This window comes from Mytilus trossulus, chromosome 6, assembly GCF_036588685.1.
Source record: "Mytilus trossulus isolate FHL-02 chromosome 6, PNRI_Mtr1.1.1.hap1, whole genome shotgun sequence".
NCBI classification, from domain to species: domain Eukaryota; kingdom Metazoa; phylum Mollusca; class Bivalvia; order Mytilida; family Mytilidae; genus Mytilus; species Mytilus trossulus.
In genome coordinates this window covers 16,531,714-16,552,689 of record NC_086378.1, presented here as the reverse complement: position 1 = coordinate 16,552,689, position 20,976 = coordinate 16,531,714, and the positions used below count along the sequence as shown (strand labels likewise).

General features: G+C 35.2%; 1 protein-coding gene across 1 annotated transcript in view; it reads left to right on the top strand.

The window, feature by feature from the left end:
* Nucleotides 1–20,976, top strand: part of LOC134722360 (hemicentin-1-like) — a 108,627-nt gene that overhangs the window by 48,427 nt on the left and 39,224 nt on the right. The gene's annotated exons all lie outside the window — the stretch shown is intronic.

Genomic DNA, 20,976 nt, shown 5'->3' with positions numbered 1-20,976 from the left:
GTCGTAGAACATTTTTTATTGACATTTCCGTGAGTGTGGGTAGGGTGTCCTACCTCAACTTTGTACCAAATTTTAAAAAATCAAATCCGAACAACACCCTGGATTTTTTCTCAAGTAGACCTAAGCAATTCAGCTCTACATTGCACCTAGTTGCGAAAACAGTATTGCTGTAGAACATTTTTTAATTGACATTTCCGTAACGGTGAAGTAGGGTGGCCGACCCCAACTTTGGACCAAATTGAAAAAAAATCTAAGCCAAACAACACCCTGTATTTTTTTCTCAAGTAGAGCTAAGCTTTTCAGCTTCACATTGAATCTAGTGGCGAAAAAGGTATTGCCGTAGAACACTTGTTATTGCCTTTTCCGTAAGGGTTGAGTAGGGTGTCCGGCCCCATATTTGGACCACATTAGAAAAAAATCTAAGCCGAACAACACCCTGGATTTTTTCTCCAGTAGACCTCAGCTATTCAGCTTCCCATTGCACCTAGTGGCAAAAAAGCATTACCGTAGAACGTTTTTTATTGACGTTTCAATAAGGGTTGGATAGAGTGTCCGACCCCAACTTTGGACCAAATTAAAAAAAAATTCAAGCCGAACAACACCCTGGATTTTTTCTGAAGTAGACCTTAGCTATTCAGCTTCACATTGTACCTAGTGGCGAAAACAGTATTGCCGTAAACCATTTTAATTGACATTTCCGTAATGGTGGGGTAGGGTGTCCAACCCCAATTTTGGACCAAATTTAAATAAAATCTAAGCCGAACAACAACTTGGATTTTTCTCAAGTAGACCTTAGCTATTCAGCTTCACATTGCTCTTAGTGGCGAAAAAAATGTTGCCGTAGAACATTTTTTATTGACATTTCCGTAAGTGTGGGGTAGGGTGTCCGACCCCAACTTTGGACCAAATTTAAAAAAAAAATCAAGCCGAACAACACCCTGGATTTTTTCTGAAGTAGACCTTAGCTATTCAGCTCCGCATTGCATCTAGTGGCGAAAAAATTATTGCCGTAGAACATTTTTTATTGACATTTCCGTAAGGATGGGGTAGGGTGTCCGACCTCAACTTTGGACCAAATTTTAAAACAACCAAATCCGAACACACCCTGGATTTTTTCTCAAGTAGACCTAAGATATTCAGCTTCACATTGAACCTAGTGGCGAAAAAAGTATTGCCGTAGAACACTTTTTATTGCCTTTTCCGTAAGGGTTATGTAGGGTGTCCGACCTCATATTTGGACCACATAAAAAAATCTAAGGCGAACAGCACCCTAGATTTTCCTCTCAAGTAGACCCTAGCTATTCAGCTTCACATTGCACCTAGTGGCGAAAAAATCATTGCCGTAGAACATTTTTCATTAACATTTCCTTAAGAGTGGGGTAGGGTGACCGACCCCAACTTTGTACCAAATTAAAAAAAAATCTAAGACGAACAACACCCTGGATTTTTTCTAAAGAAGACATTAGCTATTCAGCTTCACATTGCACCTAGTGGCGAAAAAAGTATTGTCGTAGAACATTTTTTATTGACATTTCCGTAAGGGTGGGTAGGGTGTCCGACCTCAACTTTGGACCAAATTTTAAAAAATCAAATCCGAACAACACCCTTGATTTTTTTTCAAGTAGACCTAAGCAATTCAGCTCTACATTGCACCAAGTTGCGAAAACAGTATTGCTGTAGAATATTTTTATTGACATTTCCGTAAGGGTGAAGTAGGGTGTCCGACCCCAACTTTGGACCAAATTTAAAAAAAATCTAAGCCAAACAACACCCTGTTTTTTTTCTCAAGTAGAGGTAAGCTTTTCAGCTTCACATTGAATCTAGTGGCGAAAAAGGTATTGCCGTAGAACACTTTTTATTGCCTTTTCCGTGAGGGTTGAGTAGGGTGTCCGGACCCATATTTGGACCACATTAAAAACAAATTTAAGCCGAACAACACCCTAGATTTTTTCTCCAGTAGACCTTAGCTATTCAGCTTCCCATTGCACCTAGTGGCAAAAAAAGCATTACCGTAGAACATTTTTTATTGACATTTCCATAAGGGTTGGATAGAGTGTCCGACCCCAACTTTGGACCAAATTTTAAAAAGAACAAAGCCGAACTACACCCTGTATTTTTTTTAAGTAGACCTTAGCTATTCAGCTTCACATTGCACCTAGTGGCGAAAACAGTATTGCCGTTAAACATTTTTATTGACATTTCCGTAAGGGTGGGGTAGGGTGTCCAACCCCAACTTTGGACCAAATTTAAATAAAATCTAAGCCGAACAACACCATGGATTTCTCTCAAGTAAATCTTAGCTATTCAGCTTCACATTGCACCTAGTGGCGAAAAAAGTGTTGCCGTAGAACATGCTTTATTGACATTTCCGTAAGTGTGGGGTAGGGTGTCCAACCCCAACTTTGGACCAAATTTAAAAAAAAATCTAAGCCGAACAATACCCTGGATTTTTTCTTAAGTAGACCTTAGCTATTCAGCTTCACATTGCACCTAGTGGCGAAAAAAGTGTTGCCGTAGTACATTTTTTATTGACATTTCCGTAAGGGTGGGGTAGGGTGTCCGACCTCAACTTTGGACCAAATTTAAAAAAAAATCAAATGCGAACAACACCCTGGATTTTTTCTCAAGTAGACCTAAGCTATTCAGCTCTACTTTGCACCTTGTGGCGAAAAAAGTATTGATGTAGAACATTTTTTATTGACATTTCCGTAAGGGTGAAGTAGGGTGTCCGACCCTTAGCTATTCAGCTACCAATTGCACCTAGTGGCGAAAAAAGAATTGCCGTAGAACATTTTTTATTGACATTTACGTAAAAGGGGGGGGGGTAGGGTGTCCGACCCCAACTTTGGACATAATTTAAAAAAAATATAAGCCGATCAACACCCTGGATTTTTTCTCAAGTAGACCTTAGCTATTTAGCTACACGTTGCACCTAGTGGCGAAACCATTATTGCCGTAGAACATTTTTTATTGACATTTTCGTAAGGGTGTGGTGGGGTGTCCGACCCAAACTTTGGTCCAAATTTAGAAAAATCTAAGCCGAACAACACCCTGGATTTTTTCTTAAGTAGACCTTAGCTATTCAGCTTCAAATTGAACCTAGTGACGAAAAAAGTATTGCCGTAGAACATTTTTTATTGACATTTCCGTAAGTGTGGGGTAGGGTGTCCGACCCCACCTTTGAACCAAATTAAAAAAAAAATCTAACCGGAAAACACCCGGGATTTTTTCTTAAGTAGACCTTAGCTATTCAGCTTCACATTGCATCTAGTTGCAAAAAAATTATTGCCGTAGAACATTTTTGATTGACATTTCCGTAAGGAAGGGGTAGGGTGTTCGACCCGAACTTTGGACCATATTTAAAAAAAATCAAATCACAACAACACCCTGGATTTTTTCTCAAGTAGACCTTAGGTATTCAGCTCTACATTGCACCTAGTGGCGAAAAAAGTGTTGCCGTAGAACATTTTTTATTGACATTTCCGTAAGTGTGGGGTAGGGTGTCCGACCCAAACTTTGGACCAAATTTAAAAAAAATACAAGCCGAACAACACCCTGAATTTTTTCTGAAGTAGACCTTAGCTATTCAGCTTCACATTGCATCTAGTGGCGAAAAAATGATTGCCGTAGATCATTTTTTATTGACATTTCCGTAAGGGTGGTGTAGGGTGTCCGACCTCAACTTTGGACCAAATTTAAAAAAAAATGAAATGCGAACAACACCCTGGATTTTTCCGCAAGTAGACCTAAGCTATTCAGCTCTACATTGCACCTAGTGGCGAAAAAAGTCTTGATGTAGAACATTTTTTATTGACATTTCCGTAAGGATGAAGTAGGGTGTCCGACCCAATATTTGGACCACATTACAAAACAAAAACAAGCCGAACAAAACCCTGGATTTTTTCTCAAGTATACCTTAGCTATTCAGCTTCCCATTACACCTAGTGGCGAAAAAAGTATTGCCGTAGAACATTTTTTATTGACATTTCCGTAAGGGTGGGTATGGTGTCTGACCCCAACTTTGGACTAAATTAAAAAAAAAATCTAAGCCATACAACACACTGGATTCTTTTTGTCAAGTAGACCTTAGCATCTTAGTTTCACGTTACAAGTACTATTAGAACGGATAAAAGTAGTATCGTTTGAAGTTTTTTTTAACGTTTTACTCTGACGTAAGGGCCGGGTATGGTGTTCGACCCCATCTTTTGACTTACAAAACGAACTGGTGTAATCTTTTTTTCTCTAGTAAACCTTAGCTGCCATTGAAGTTTTTCTTTCGCAATTAGATATAAAATCGTGTATCTCTGTTTTCAACTCTAGAGTAATTAAGGACTCATATGTTTTAGCCTCTATTTTATTATCCTCGGTTTTTGAAAGCCGTCAACTACTTCTATGCAATCGGGTAATACAGTTACTGACGAATCAGAATATAAACCTGCTGTTTCAAGTCATTTATAACAAAAAGGCATTTCTTAAGTCGAGGTTGACCTATTGAAGACGGTATTTATATTCATGACAGCATTGTTACGAAACATCAAAGGGTGCTTGATACAAGAAGGTGCCGTCAAAATACACCTCAACACGAAGACAATTGTTTGTAAGGACAGGTTTCATTCAATGGCACGAGTCGTCTTTCAGGTTTGTAAGTTAGTTGACTGACAGTGCATGGTCATCTTTGATGGTTGTTCTACCTTTTATCTAACCAAAGATGAGACTTCCTGTTCATGTTCCGAATACTTTCAACATCATTTTGAAATGCGCTGAAAAATGGGTATATACGACTATGAAACGATGTTAACGTTTCAGATATGACAAAGTCAATCAGCTAGTAGATTCAAACATTCGACTAACAGCTGTACGCAATTGCGTAACATTCAAGTATTGAGATATGAATAACGCGTTAGACGCAAGAAGACGTTACTAAGTTGAAAATCTTGTTGCTTATCTATTTGTCATTTTTGAACAATAAAATATATTTAAACTAGTCATCACCAACATTCAAGTATTGGGATATGTGTTAACGCGCTTTAGAAATCTTAATTCAGAACGTCAGGGCAGAACAACAGAGTTCGGGATATATGCATTTTACCTTGATGGCTTCATTATTAATACCATACATATTTATTGCAAACAGAGTAAGTTCAAGATAGTTACCTGTATATATTTTAGATATGCTTAACTAAACATCTGATATACAATCGGCATTTTCATCTGGATGGTTTGCCATTCGGTAGAAGCCAGTCAAATTTAATGGGGCATGGAGCGACATGGTGACAGAAAAGACAGTAATTAAATATTAAAAAGGCCGTGGTGGTATAGCTGGCATTTCAAGACAAAAGTCTGCATTCATTCGCTGGTATCTCATCCGTCACGTGCTCGCAGAGTTTAGTGCAATAATGAGATCTTGATCTGGATGTTTTTGCTCCCGACAACTGGTTCAACAGCATAATGGCGAGACAGAGAGTTGGCAAACTTTTTATATAACATGTTTAGCACCGAATTACAAATCCTTTTGTTATTAAATCTCATCCTAAAGCACCCACTTATCTCAACTTGCATGCATACGCCTAATAGTACTGCAACTTACCTCGAAAAAGACGCTTAGTTAACGAGTTTAATGGTCCGGAATAACACACGGCTGGAAATTGTTTTAAATGATAGAAAAATATCTTTATTATAACTTTCGTCGGGTCGTAGAAAGTTTCTATGGTCACATTTTTTTTTATTTAAACACTTTTATGGTGTATCCCTCAATTTACGGTTTTGAGTAGTCTACTTAAGATTGAGATAAAAAAAAAGTATGGTTCTATTTCAGTCTCAGTTCGTAAATATTTTCGATACACATAAAACCAAGGATTATCGGTATCATGAAGACATAAATATAATACTGTCCCCAAATAAAAAAAAACAAAACTTAAAGTTGACAGTTTTTTAGGTGAAAATATAAGGCATTTTACTCTAAAAACTAGAAAACATACATTTAAAAGGCAGTATTTGTCATTTGATAGGGAAGAATATATTATTGTGATACTGCATGCCAATTTATAATATTAGGCAAATTCAAAACAGTTTTGGCAAAAACTCAAAAACAAAAACATCATTTGTATCCTGTTTTATATTAGCTCACCTGGCCTAAAAGGGGTTATTGTCCTTTAATGACAATTTTTCACAATTTGTTCATCATATTTGCTAACTTTAAAAAATCTTCTCCTCTGAAACTACTGAATGGATTTGGATGAAACTTAGCATGATTGTTCCTTAGATTATCCTGCACAAAGTGTGTGCTTCGATTTTTGATCCGTCAAAAAACATGGCCGCCGTTACTTAAAATAGAACATAGGGGTCAAATGCAGTTTTTGGCTTATATCTAAAAAACCAAAGCATTTAGAGCAAATCTGATATGGTAAAAAATGTTCATTAGGTCAAGGTCTATAAGCCCTGAAACTTTCAGATGAATCAAACAAACCATTGTTGGGTTGCTGCCACTTAATTGGTAATTTCAAGGAAATTTTGCAGTTTTTGGTCATTATCTTGAATATTATTATAGATAAAGATAAACTGTAAACAGCAAAAATGATCAGCAAAGTAAGATCTACAAATAAGTTAATATGACCAAAATTGTCAACTGACCCCTTAAGTGGTTATTGTCCTGTAATGACAATTTTTCACAATTTGTTCATCATATTTGCTAACTTGAAAAAATCTTCTCCTCTGAAACTACTGAATGGATTTGGATGAAACTTAGCATGATTGTTCCTTAGATTATCCTGCACAAAGTGTGTGCTTCGATTTTTGATCCATCAAAAACATGGCCGCCGTTACTTGAAATAGAACATACATGTAGGGGTCAAATGCAGTTTTTGGCTTATATCTATAAATACACGATACACATAAAACCAAGGATTATCGGTATCATGAAGACATAAATATAATACTGTCCCCAAATAAAAAAAAACAAAACTTAAAGTTGACTGTTTTTTAGGTGAAAATATAAGGCATTTTACTCTAAAAACTAGAAAACATACATTTAAAAGGCAGTATTTGTCATTTGATAGGGAAGAATATATTATTGTGATACTGCATGCCAATTTATAATATTAGGCAAATTCAAAACAGTTTTGGCAAAAACTCAAAAACAAAAACATCATTTGTATCCTGTTTTATATTAGCTCACCTGGCCTAAAAGGGGTTATTGTCCTTTAATGACAATTTTTCACAATTTGTTCATCATATTTGCTAACTTTAAAAAATCTTCTTCTCTGAAACTACTGAATGGATTTGGATGAAACTTAGCATGATTGTTCCTTAGATTATCCTGCACAAAGTGTGTGCTTCGATTTTTGATCCGTCAAAAAACATGGCCGCCGTTACTTAAAATAGAACATAGGGGTCAAATGCAGTTTTTGGCTTATATCTAAAAAACCAAAGCATTTAGAGCAAATCTGATATGGTAAAAAATGTTCATTAGGTCAAGGTTTATAAGCCCTGAAACTTTCAGATGAATCAAACAAACCATTGTTGGGTTGCTGCCACTTAATTGGTAATTTCAAGGAAATTTTGCAGTTTTTGGTCATTATCTTGAATATTATTATAGATAAAGATAAACTGTAAACAGCAAAAATGATCAGCAAAGTAAGATCTACAAATAAGTTAATATGACCAAAATTGTCAACTGACCCCTTAAGTGGTTATTGTCCTGTAATGACAATTTTTCACAATTTGTTCATCATATTTGCTAACTTGAAAAAATCTTCTCCTCTGAAACTACTGAATGGATTTGGATGAAACTTAGCATGATTGTTCCTTAGATTATCCTGCACAAAGTGTGTGCTTCGATTTTTGATCCATCAAAAAACATGGCCGCCGTTACTTGAAATAGAACATACATGTAGGGGTCAAATGCAGTTTTTGGCTTATATCTATAAATACACGATACACATAAAACCAAGGATTATCGGTATCATGAAGACATAAATATAATACTGTCCCCAAATAAAAAAAAACAAAACTTAAAGTTGACAGTTTTTTAGGTGAAAATATAAGGCATTTTACTCTAAAAACTAGAAAACATACATTTAAAAGGCAGTATTTGTCATTTGATAGGGAAGAATATATTATTGTGATACTGCATGCCAATTTATAATATTAGGCAAATTCAAAACAGTTTTGGCAAAAACTCAAAAACAAAAACATCATTTGTATCCTGTTTTATATTAGCTCACCTGGCCTAAAAGGGGTTATTGTCCTTTAATGACAATTTTTCACAATTTGTTCATCATATTTGCTAACTTTAAAAAATCTTCTTCTCTGAAACTACTGAATGGATTTGGATGAAACTTAGCATGATTGTTCCTTAGATTATCCTGCACAAAGTGTGTGCTTCGATTTTTGATCCGTCAAAAAACATGGCCGCCGTTACTTAAAATAGAACATAGGGGTCAAATGCAGTTTTTGGCTTATATCTAAAAAACCAAAGCATTTAGAGCAAATCTGATATGGGTAAAAATGTTCATTAGGTCAAGATCTATAAGCCCTGAAACTTTCAGATGAATCAAACAAACCATTGTTGGGTTGCTGCCACTTAATTGGTAATTTCAAGGAAATTTTGCAGTTTTTGGTCATTATCTTGAATATTATTATAGATAAAGATAAACTGTAAACAGCAAAAATGATCAGCAAAGTAAGATCTACAAATAAGTTAATATGACCAAAATTGTCAACTGACCCCTTAAGTGGTTATTGTCCTGTAATGACAATTTTTCACAATTTGTTCATCATATTTGCTAACTTGAAAAAATCTTCTCCTCTGAAACTACTGAATGGATTTGGATGAAACTTAGCATGATTGTTCCTTAGATTATCCTGCACAAAGTGTGTGCTTCGATTTTTGATCCATCAAAAAACATGGCCGCCGTTACTTGAAATAGAACATACATGTAGGGGTCAAATGCAGTTTTTGGCTCATATCTCAAAAATGAAAGCATTTAGAGCAAATCTGACATTTGGTAAAAATGTTCATTAGGTCAAGATCTATAAGCCCTGAAATTTTCAGATGAATCAAGCAACCCATTGTTGGGTTGCTGCCACTTAATTGGTAATTTTAAGGAAATTTTGCAGTTTTTGGTCATTATCTTGAATATTATTATAGATACAGATAAACTGTTAATAGCAAAAATGTTAAGCAAAGTAAGATCTACAAATAAGTCAATTTGACCAAAATTGTCAATTGATCTCTTAAGGAGTTATTGCCCTTTAAAGACTTTTTTAACAATTTGTTCATCATGTTGACTTACTTTAAAAAATCTACTCCTTTGAAACTGCTGTATCAATTTCAGCCAAACTTAGGCTAAACGAGTTTCAGAGTTTCAGAGTATCTAGTATAAATTTTATATTTCATTTCCTTGTATGTCAAGAAACATAGCTCCTATGGCTAAAATAGAACATAGGAGAAAATGATTTTTTTTTTGCTTTTGAAGAAAATAGGACGATCCAAAGAACATTTAAATAAATTGAAAAGCCAAAATAATCATTGATGAGAAATTAAACCAAAAAAATTCAGGTGAGCGATTCAGGCTCTTGAGAGCCTCTTGTTACGGAAATTTCATATCCGTCAATCAGCTCAATCACTTATAGTTACCATCTATCAAGTTCGTCACAAGGTCGTTTTGCTCCACAATTAACCGATACGATTTTGTACAATTTCCTTGATAATTTGATTATTTTTGAGTTTTTTAAGCGTAATTTTATTTTATATCGTAGTATTTTGTGTATATTGTGTAAACAAGTTATATTTTTGTTGATTGAATATTGGCTGTTTATAAAAGTCTACCCGAATCATTTGGATCAGATTTTTTGCGGATGATGGCTAGTTATGGTAGTCCAGTTAAGTTTACTCCTACTAGTCCCAACAGGAGAAAGAATAACATTGTGTGGGAAAAAATGCATTGTGTGTCAATGTACAACATCGAAACTATAAATAAGTATGCGAGCGGTCGGGAAAAAAGTTTTATTGAAGCTATGGATATACGCAGAGATTTGGAGTGCGACAGGATGATGCAACAACTCACTTCTCTGAATAATCTACTTTCCTTAGATGAAGGAGTTGTGTATCATCGGGCATGTTACAGGACATACACCAGCAGACAAAAATGTAGCGTGTTTAAATTAGAAACAATAAGCCAAGTATGGGATCAATCTGATCCACAAGTACCCCCACAACCTGAGACTTTTATACAAACTCGCGCTCAATTTCCTCCTTGTAGTTTGGATGTAAAAACATGTTTTTTGTGTAAAACAAAACTTTTTAAAAAAGACAGAAAACTACATAAGGTCGAGTCGCGTGAACGTGTTGACAATCTCTTGAAGTACGCTGATGCGAGTAATAATTTATCCATGGCAAAGCTAATTTCTAGTAAAGATTTTTTTCAAACGCCGTCTACCATTGTACATGCATTACGAAGTATTTATTAAAGTCAACTCCTGTAAAAACAGACAATACAGTATATGAGGAATCAGAACATGAACATGATTTCAAGTCATTAATAACAATTGTTAATGATGATCTTTTCCTTCACAAAAAGACCTTTCTAATTTCGCATATCTTTCATATAAACCAGTCAATTTTACCCCAAAATGTCTCCGATAAATACCAATCTTACAAACTTCAAAACAAATTAATAAGTTATTATGGCAGCTCAATTACAATTCAGACACAGTGGGGACAAGGGATGTCAAATATAGTGTTTAGCTCTGAACTTACTATAGGGGATGCCATATCGGCAGCAGGAAAATTAAAGTCCATGTTAAGACTTTCAGAATTACATCAAGGTGTTTATGCAGATATTAAGGAAACATTAAATGAAGACCAATTACTTCACTCTGCAGCTAACACTCTTTGGCATGATATCAACATCTTGCTATTTCTTTTGATGACTACCCTAGTGCCAATGAAGCCTCGCTTGGCGCTTCTATGGAAAATATGCCAGCATCTCTTTTTAAGTTCATTTGTTGGTTGATTGATGAAAAATCCCACAAATTTGCTTTTGAACCTTATGTTGTCCCTCATAATAAACTTCGCAAACCTATGGGTATTACAGAATGTATCGTTTCAGTAGCTCAATCAGCATTTAGCCCATTCCATTTGTGCCTAGTCGTTCAGTTACATCATGAATATGGGTCACGAACATTAGTCGAAACTTTGTATTCGCATGGCTTGTGTGCTTCTTATGCAGAGGTCAAACGATATCTGACAAGCATTGCCATGCATGAGGTTGACCGTATTCAAGACGGTATTTATGTTACGGACGGCATGGTTTCAAATCATCAAGGGGGTATTTGATACAAGAAGGTGCCGACAATATAGACCTCAACACTGAGACAATTGATGGTCAGGACACGTTTCATTCAATGGCACGAACAGTCTTTCAGGTTTGTTCGTCCACAATTGTTTCTACTTTGCGTCAGATTAAGGTAAAGAGGGGTCAATATAAAACGTTTCCGTTGACTAACAATGCATCTTCTTTGACTGCTGTTCTACCTTTCATTTAACCAAAAGTAAGAGGAGTTCCTGTTCGTGTTCCGAATGCTTTCAACAACATCTTGAAATGTGCTGAAAAAATGCAAAATACATCGGAGATTCTTTATGTTATTTTGCGCTCCATGTAAAGAGATATTGATAACTTTCCTGTTCAGTTACACAAGTTTGACCATCAAACCATTCCATTTTGGACCGGATATAACAGCACTCTTTCTGAATTCAGACATGAATTTGCTGTGGTGTCGTACGCTCCAATAGTAAACGCAAAGCCAAGTGATATGTCAACAGTTTATACCACTATAAAACGATGTTCAGATATGACAAAGTCAATGGGTCAGAGCTATTCGATTCAAACATTCGACCAACAGCTCTATGCAATTGCGAAACAGGTAGAATGGTCTATGCCAGAAACATTCAAAACGCACATTGTTCGTTTAGGTGGCTGCCATACTCTGTCATGTTTCATTGCGTCGATTGGGAAAATTTGGGGTGATGATGGTCTGAAGGATTTTCTAATTGACTCATCTGTTTATGCAGCAGCGACCGTTGATCAGATGGTGTGAGGGAAACAGTTTAACCGTGCTGTAAGAGAACTAACCTTTGTATATGAAGCGTTGGTTGCTTTGTGGTTACCCGCTTTCTTTCAATGGTGCAGAGACAATGATTTGATGGCTGCATTTCCTGATAGATTTTGGTCATCACTGTCTGAGGAAGTCTCCAATTTCAAAAGTGATAAGGACAATAATAAATCTGTAAACGAAGCTCTGATTGTCGTGAGAACTATTCTGATGCCACGTCTTGAAGAATTCAGACAGTGGGGATGTCAATCGTCACCAACATTCAAGTAGTTGGATATGTTTTTACGCGCTGTAGAATCCATGATTTAGAATGTTAGGGCGGAACGAGAAGTTTCGTGGGATATGCATTTGACCTCCATTTCCTCAATGTTACCATACATGTTTATTGCAAACAGAGGAAATTATTCGAGATAGTTACCTGTATATATTTTAGATATGCTCAATTTAACATCTGATAAACAACTGGCATTTTCAGCAGGACAGTTTGCCATTCGCAAGAAGCCAGGTAAATTTAACGGGATATGGAGCAACATGGCGACAGAAAAGACAGTAATCAAATATTCAAAAGGCCGGGGTAGCATAGTTGGCATTACAAGACAAAAGTCTGCACTAATTCGCTGGTCCCTGACCCGTCACGTGCTCGCAGAGTTTAGTGCAGAAATGTGAATCAGATCTGGATTTTCTGCTCCAGACGAACCCTCTCATGAGGAAACTCGACCAACATCATTACGGTGAGACGGAGAGCATGTCAAACTTGTTATAGAACATGTTCAACAGCGAATGACAAATCTTTTTGATATTAAATCTCATCCTAAAGCACTCATTAACATCTCAACCGGCATGCATGCGCCTACGGATATTGAATCATCACTGACAAAAGCATTTGATGATGGTATAAACATAGTCAAATCGTTTGTCAATGGTGCGTTGGCAGAAGGTAGCAACAGTCACTTCTATGGCCCAATATCGAGATCAAAAATCAAAACCTTCAAAGATTTAACGAAAAAGTCTAAAATCAATTGTAGGTCAGGAGAAGTTCTAAGTGTACATATAAGTCCAGAATTAGTATTCCGTTTGGCTATAGTTCTTGCGTAATGTCGTGAAGATATTACAATAGAGAAGGTTTTAATCCTCCCAATCGGACCTGTTCCTACCTCTCTTTTCCACGAAGACGGCACTATGCGAAAAACATGCAAGGCTGATCTTTGCCATCAAAAGAAAGCAGAAGCTGCAACTAAGCACCAGTTGGCACCATTCGATCGTTCTGCATCCGTACTTATTAGGGTTGGAATGACCTTAGTCCAGTCATTGCATGTTAAGACATTTAGCACTTTGGGTGACCTGGCTCTTCATCTAATTCAAAGTCAGAAATCATGCCTTGCCAAAGCTGCTACAGTTGTTGATGTCTTTGATAGATACGATCTCAAAAATTCAATTAAATCTTCCGAAAGAGACCGACGAACTGGAGTAAATTCGAGCAAAATGGTATTTCAGGTAATAGACGGTCGATCCATACCAGACTGGAAAACAATCTTGGCCGTCAATGCAAATAAGTGTGGATTCAGTAGAATGTGTCCCCGTGCCTGTAGTGTATGCCCGTATATTTTTACAGTTAGGGGTTTTTTGCTTGTGAGAGAGCCGTCTACTTACTTTTGTGGATAGTTGTCTCATTGGCAATCATACCACATCTTCCTTTTTATAAGATCTTCTTAAGTTCCTTGGTGATTGTACTCTTCGTCAAAATGCTCGGCCCGGTGCTGACTTTGACAGAGGATAAACTTTATCTAGCAGGTATTTTTGTTGACACAATTGTCGTGAAGATGTTAACTTCCACGGGGGGATCTGACTGCCATGATTTATTCAGCACACACGAAAAGGAAGACACAAGAATGATCCTACATGCTATGTTTGCTGCTGAAGAGTTTGGGAGGGAAAATAAGAAGGGTCGAATTATAATTAAGTCTCCAGATACATATGTTATTATTCTTTGAATGCATTTCTTACCGTCAATGAAAAACACCCAAGAACTGTGGTTTCAAACAGAAACAATAAGTAGCAATACAGAGGTACTAGGTACCTTCCTGTACATGAACTATGCAGTGCTTTAAACCCTGTCATGTGCAAAGTTTTACTTGCTGTGCACGCTTTAACAGGTTGAGATACTACTTCATCATTGTTTGGAATCGGGAAAAAGACAGTTTACAAAGTTTTAAAGGACAATCTTGCAGACTTTGTTGATTTAGACCTTCTTTCCAGTGGTAACATTGATAAATCTGTAGGTGTCAGTCGGACATTTGTTGCAAGGCTCTATGACCAAAAGAGGAAAGCTAAATTTGACCACATTGATTTGAATAAACTCCGTGTTAAGAAAGCTGAACAAAAAGATGCTAGCTTAGCCAAACTTTCCCCATGCGAATCAACCTTCCTGCAACATGTTCTGAGAGCTTCACTTCAGACCACTATTTGGACTTCGTCAAACATTGCACAGCCACCACAGCAGTCTCCTTTAGATTTCGGATGGGAAGACAAAAATGGATTAACCCCAACACTTTTGAAGGGACAAATGTCATCAGATTATCTGCAAGATTTAATTTGTACCTGCAAAGGTAAATCTGTTTGTTCAAAAAGCTGTGTTTGCTTCGAATAAAATCTGTCATGTACCGAACTTTGTCCGTGTCTATGAAGTAAAGCGCGCTGTGATGCCAATACGCGTACGGAATCCGCAAATGACGACGAAGAGATTGACCCAAACATTTATTAAAGTTTTAAATATCATTTGTATCAATTATTCAGTCTTGTAAACATTATATTCATGCTGCTTGTATACATGGTATAATGGAGAAATGTTTAACGAGTAAAAAAAGGAAAACCTTTCCTTAAGGGAAATTTGATGTTCATGAATTTCCTTAGAGGAAATTTGAAGAACAATGATTTCCTTAGAGGAAATTTGTTGTCTTGAATTTTCCCTCAAGGAAAAGTGTTTGTCAAAAATTTCCTCTAAGGAAAAAAGTATTTACGCAGCAAATTCCCTAAGGGAAATCTTTTTCCCTTGAGAAAAAAACATTTCCCTGGAGGAAAAATCTTTTTCCTTTAGGGAAGTTTGATTACCCTTGAGGAAAACTACTTTTCCTCTGAGGAAATTGTTGAAAAAAGGGGCATAACTTTTTCAACAGTGGTGCTAGAGCCAAACAATTTAAGGACAAATATCAGGGAACCAATACCAACCATGTTATCAACTTCATTATGACTTAACTTTAAAAATTAAAGTGACAAATTTTGCACACAGCGGAATTTCAAACATGTCCCGGACACTGTTTGTAGTTCCTGTTTTGAGTGGCAACATTTATCTTGTGCTAGACTAAACAATTTCGAAAGGCAACGAATTGGTTTTGTAACAATTGCAAATCATGTTAAATCGTGTGTCCATTTGAAATTCATAGCACACAACTAGTCTATTGATATTGTCTTTCATATTTGTTTTATGATGTAGTTTTGCATAAAACTATTTTTATCACTGGCAGAATATTTAAACCATAGATTTTACAACGATTGAAATTGGAAGATCAACATTTTGTTATAAATATTTTAGAAAAAATATATTTAATAACGTATTCCTTGGGGTTCTTTGATATGCTGAATCTAAAGTACTTAGATTTTTTATTATTGTCCCAGTTGGCCCAAATCGGGGTCCAAAATTAAATTGAATAATTGGGGTTCTTTGATATGCTAAATCTAACTATGGTGTAACAATACATTTTGATATATAATGAGAATATAGCCCTGCCATGACTTAAAAAAAACCGCAACAGTCAGTGTATTGGTCCTTATTGTCTTTTAATGTCATGTTGGAGGGTATGTTTTCTACTGCAGTCTGACAACTCGCCTTTACTAATGACAAATGCAATACTTGTAGAACCCAATGATTGATTGATTGTTTTTTTCGATCAATTAATCAATCAATTTGTTTGGTAACACTATTTCGGAAAAGCAAATAACAAAAATCTCCTGTGTACAATTTGTTTTTCTTTTTATCCGAATTCGGATAACGACCAAGACGACTTTATTTTGAATTTAAATATACTACTACTTATCCGAATTTGGATAAGGATCACCACACTGCATACTTAACTCTGTGCCTCATGTACTCTTCTTTCCGAATTTGGATAAGAACATATATTATTCCTTGATTATTTGTATTATGTTTTCTATCCAAATGAGTATAACATTAGTTTCTCTCCTTATGTCTGAACGATGATAATTCAATTATTTATAATTATTGTCCAAACTACGATAATAAAATAACTACTGCTATTTTAACAGTTAATTAATGATTTATTTAAAAAAAAGAAGGAATTAGGTCTAAATACAGTATTGTATTGAGTTCATCTTAAAAAAGTGTTGCCTTCCAACATTCTTATTTCATAAATCTCGCTTATCCGAAACACCCATTGACTTGAGCATATGGAAATGCTCAAAAGCAATTGGAAGCTGTTTTTATATAATATTGTGAGAACTTAATATAATGTTGTGAGCACTTAATATAATATTGTGAGCACTGCATATAATGATGTGAGCACTGTATATAATGATGTGAACACTGCATATAATGATGTGAGCACCGCATATAATGGTGAGAGCACTGCATATACTGTTGTGAGCACTTATTATAATGTTGTGAGCACTTTATATAATGTTGTGAGCACTGCATATAATGGTGTGAGCACTGAATCTAATGCTGATCATTAACTTACAGCAGTCATGGCTTTCCATACATGCATGTAAATGAGATACAACGCAAACGTGAAAACTGTAAAATGTTTCTATGATTTTTAATTCGTCAATACAAATCTTAATTCTCTGACATATCTGACAACAATGTGTTTCTTGCTGTTTGTTTTATTTACTTAATATATGTCTGTGTACCTTTTTCGGCTTTGTGATTGATGTCAAAATAAGGTTAACCCATCATTTTTGATACTGTGATTTTTTTTACAATGATTGCTAATTCAGTAATTAAAAAAAATAATCTTTGAATCTTTTTTCTTATAAAATTGAAGATGTTTCTGATACAATACAATTTCGAATATTTATATAGATTGTTTTTAAATTATTCACATTTAACACATAACATCTGTGTCCCGAAATCATCATTGGTTTGTCTACAAAATAAAGTAAATGTTAAAATCATATTAATTTTTGGTCACCAGCATAGCGTATATGAAAAACAAAATGTTTGGAAAAAACATTATATAGACATATACATTTAAAAATGTCTTGGTGCAAGCTGAATCCCGCTACGGGATGCGAGATTATCTCGCTGTGTTGATGACACGACCCATTAGTGGCATTGGGTTGTTTTCTGTTCTTTTGTCGGGTTGCTGTCTCTTTGACACATTCCCTGTTTGTTTTCTCTATCAAAATCATGCATGAATTTTTATCATTGTTAAAGGCCACACAGTTGCCTATAGATGCTCTCATCCACCTCATACTTTTATTCTCAATTTTTGGTTAAGTCAACAGTTTGTCCTCAATCATGTTGATGTCTATTTTTGGTAATGTATGTCAATGGGTTTACCGGTTGCTGCCTCATTGACACCTCCTTTCATTGATGCGGCATCTATTGTTTTACTGTTTATTGTTTTGCATAAAGACGAATTTTTAGTGTATTACTAGTACTCATGCCATGGTTTTGTTTCAAGGTTTTGATAGCCAATGTGTACATATTCACTGACAGCATTTGTAATCTTTTATGGACTTTTTTTTTAATATGAAAAAATGCCTCTTAAAGTGAAAAAAAGGATTTTTAAGTCCAGACAATATATTCAAATTACTTTTCATAACAACGTGTCCCACTTCTTATGTGTTTGTATAAGCTAAATGCATTTGTTTAAAAAAAAATCGAGCCTAAATCATTTTGACCGTTTGGTGTATGTACAAAATCAGTGGCATCTTCTAGATATACTTTGTTTGTTTTTTGTTCTGCTTATGATTTTGAATTGCGTTCCCTCCTTCAAATGTGTACACCATTGCGCATCTCTCCTCTCCCCTCCCCCCTTTGTTTTTTACACATATCAAGATGCACACTCCCTTTAAGAATTATGCACCCATGTGCTAACTCAACTTAAGCAAACATATGGAAATTGTATAGAAAATCGACAGCCTTTATCCTTGTACTCTCATATTTGGCAATTTGATGACTGATAGATATAGAATTTTTGCATGCAGTGCTAGCATTGATTTCTTAAAAACAAATTTATTAATGTAGTTATTGGTTAAAACAAATGAAAATATGAACCAAATCAAGTACACTTTTTATGGTGCACTCGACTTTAGTGACTCAGCACGAGGTATTTTAGAATTTACAGGTTAGTTAGAACATTTTGTAGAAAATGAACACTAGCACATCATAGAAAATTAAGTGAGTAATCTATGTTTCAAATTTTATAACAAAAATCTCTGTATTAAAGGTTGTGGATTTTCTATAAAAATCTTGGTATATTTGCCACAAAGTACTCTTTTTCTAGTAAATACAATGAAAAAGCAAATAAATATGCTTTCCATCAAGTTTCCACTAAACGGCCTATCTCTATTATTCATTATATCTGTAGTTTTGATACAATTAAAGTTTGAAAAATTCGTACAAAAATGGCTACAGAAGGGCTCATAAACCTTAATATACACTACAGATAAATACAACACCTTCTCTTGGATGAAATTCATATTTTGGCGTCATATCACTTTTCCATCAAGTATTTTTTAAAGTGAACAACCGCAAAATGTATCTATAGCATACACACGACTGTTCGAGTGGTCCCTGTCAATACAAAAATTGCCATTTATTGTATAATTATTAACTTGCCTAGGAAGCACGGACATGCACTAAAGAATATAACTACTCGATGTTTCAGGTTGCATTAACATTTATGTAACAGTTTGTAATGTTATATTATCTTACCAAGGTTGGATGTGCTGTTATTTTCCTTCGCGGTGATGGAACCCATGCTGTCTGGTGTCTTCCACGAGTTGTATGTCGTCACAAACAAAATATAAATAGCTTTCAACAACAATCGGTACACGTGGGCTTTTCAATAGTTTTATTGTAATATAATTTCTTCCGGAGCCAATAACCAACTTCTTGGTTATTCGTCTTGTGCATTATTTTTAAAAACAAGGTAAAAAAAGCCGATACTATTCCGAATGTCATAATTACTATTTTTATATCACTTGTCGTCCAGACGCTCTACTTTGAAAAATAAAGCGGCTGGATGATCGAGACTAACTGTAATGTTAACTATAGTAACAAAACATTCAAAAGTTAATAAAGAATAAATGAAATGACAGTTTTCTTCTCAATTACGATGTGTTTAATTCTTAAAAAACACCATTTGCATAAGGTTTCAATTTATATATTATTACATAGTTATGCAGAACAATGAGATATCAAGTCGACCTCATGGGTATCTATCAAGTTGTATGACAAAAATGCATAAACTCCGATTTTCTTTAAAACATTACCACGGACGGATAACACATACATCTATTAGTTTAGTAATTTTTGTATCTGCCCGTCCATTATGTGACTCAAGAGAAATTTGCCTGTGCTTGACCTTTTTTAAAGCACAACGACTTTTAGCACTGTTTTTAAACAAATCAGTTGCTTCTCTCAATATAATAGGAACGTTTTTGGCCATTAACCCAGTAAAACAACGGGATTCAAATATTTTCGTTCATGGCCGAGAAGTCGATTATGCTATTCTCTCATGCACCGCTTGCTTGGATGCATTTATTCTTCTAGAGTGATTTTGTAACTACGGCAGCAACCATTTTAAATAAATAGGCCACGTATGCACCAGTTATTAGGCATCTTTATGAAGATGAAAAACCAGAAAACTTAAAGAAGGATTTGATTTTCGGGAGGGGGGAGGGGGTCGGGCAATAGATTTATTCCCCGGATTAAGTAGTTTTTTCAAGACAAGTCGAATGCATTTATTTAAATTTTTTTTAAATTTTAGCATTACATATACTGGCAGCTGAGGGTGAAATCAAACTTATCCAAAAAACTATAAACCCCTCCCCCTCACCTCAGAAAATCATATGGTTGTTGTCTAATTTCGAATTTGCATACTTTGTTAAATGTTACTCGACTATTAACTGTAAATGAATGATTGTGTGTATATATATATGAATTATAATTGTATTGGTTACTTATTTTGAATGTCACAAACTTAATGTTTAAAGTTTATTTGGCAAAATATATTTGAATTAAATTGCTACTTTGAAATCTGAAATATACAGATGATCGAAACCAAGTGGGTTGGGCTAAATTAAGCTTTTGGTTGAAACAATGTTGAAATAAAATCAACGGTACCAATTTTGTTGCACCAGATGCGCATTTCGACAATACATGTCTCTTCAGTGATGCTCGTGGCCAAAATATTTGAAATCCAAAGCATATATAAAAGATGAAGAGCTATAATCCAAAAGGTCCAAAAAGTATAGCCAAATTCGTGAAAGGAATCAGAGCTTTGCATGAGGGAGATACATTCCTTAATTTATAATAATTTATAATTTTTTGAAGCGACCATTAAGCAATATTGATTCAAAGTTTAAAAAATCAACGTTGATTAAACATAGGATTTCAACGTTTATACAAGTTTATAAAATCTAATAATCATTCAAAATTAAAACTAAACATTGATTAATGTTTAATCACTGTTGTGTGCCTACTGTAATTGTATTTCCTCCTCTATCGTTATCAATTTGCGATTTGATGATCACACACTAAGCATACCAGCGACACGTACATGTATGCGTACGTTTTAAAGCATCAATTATATTATAAATTGATGACATTAAAATTTC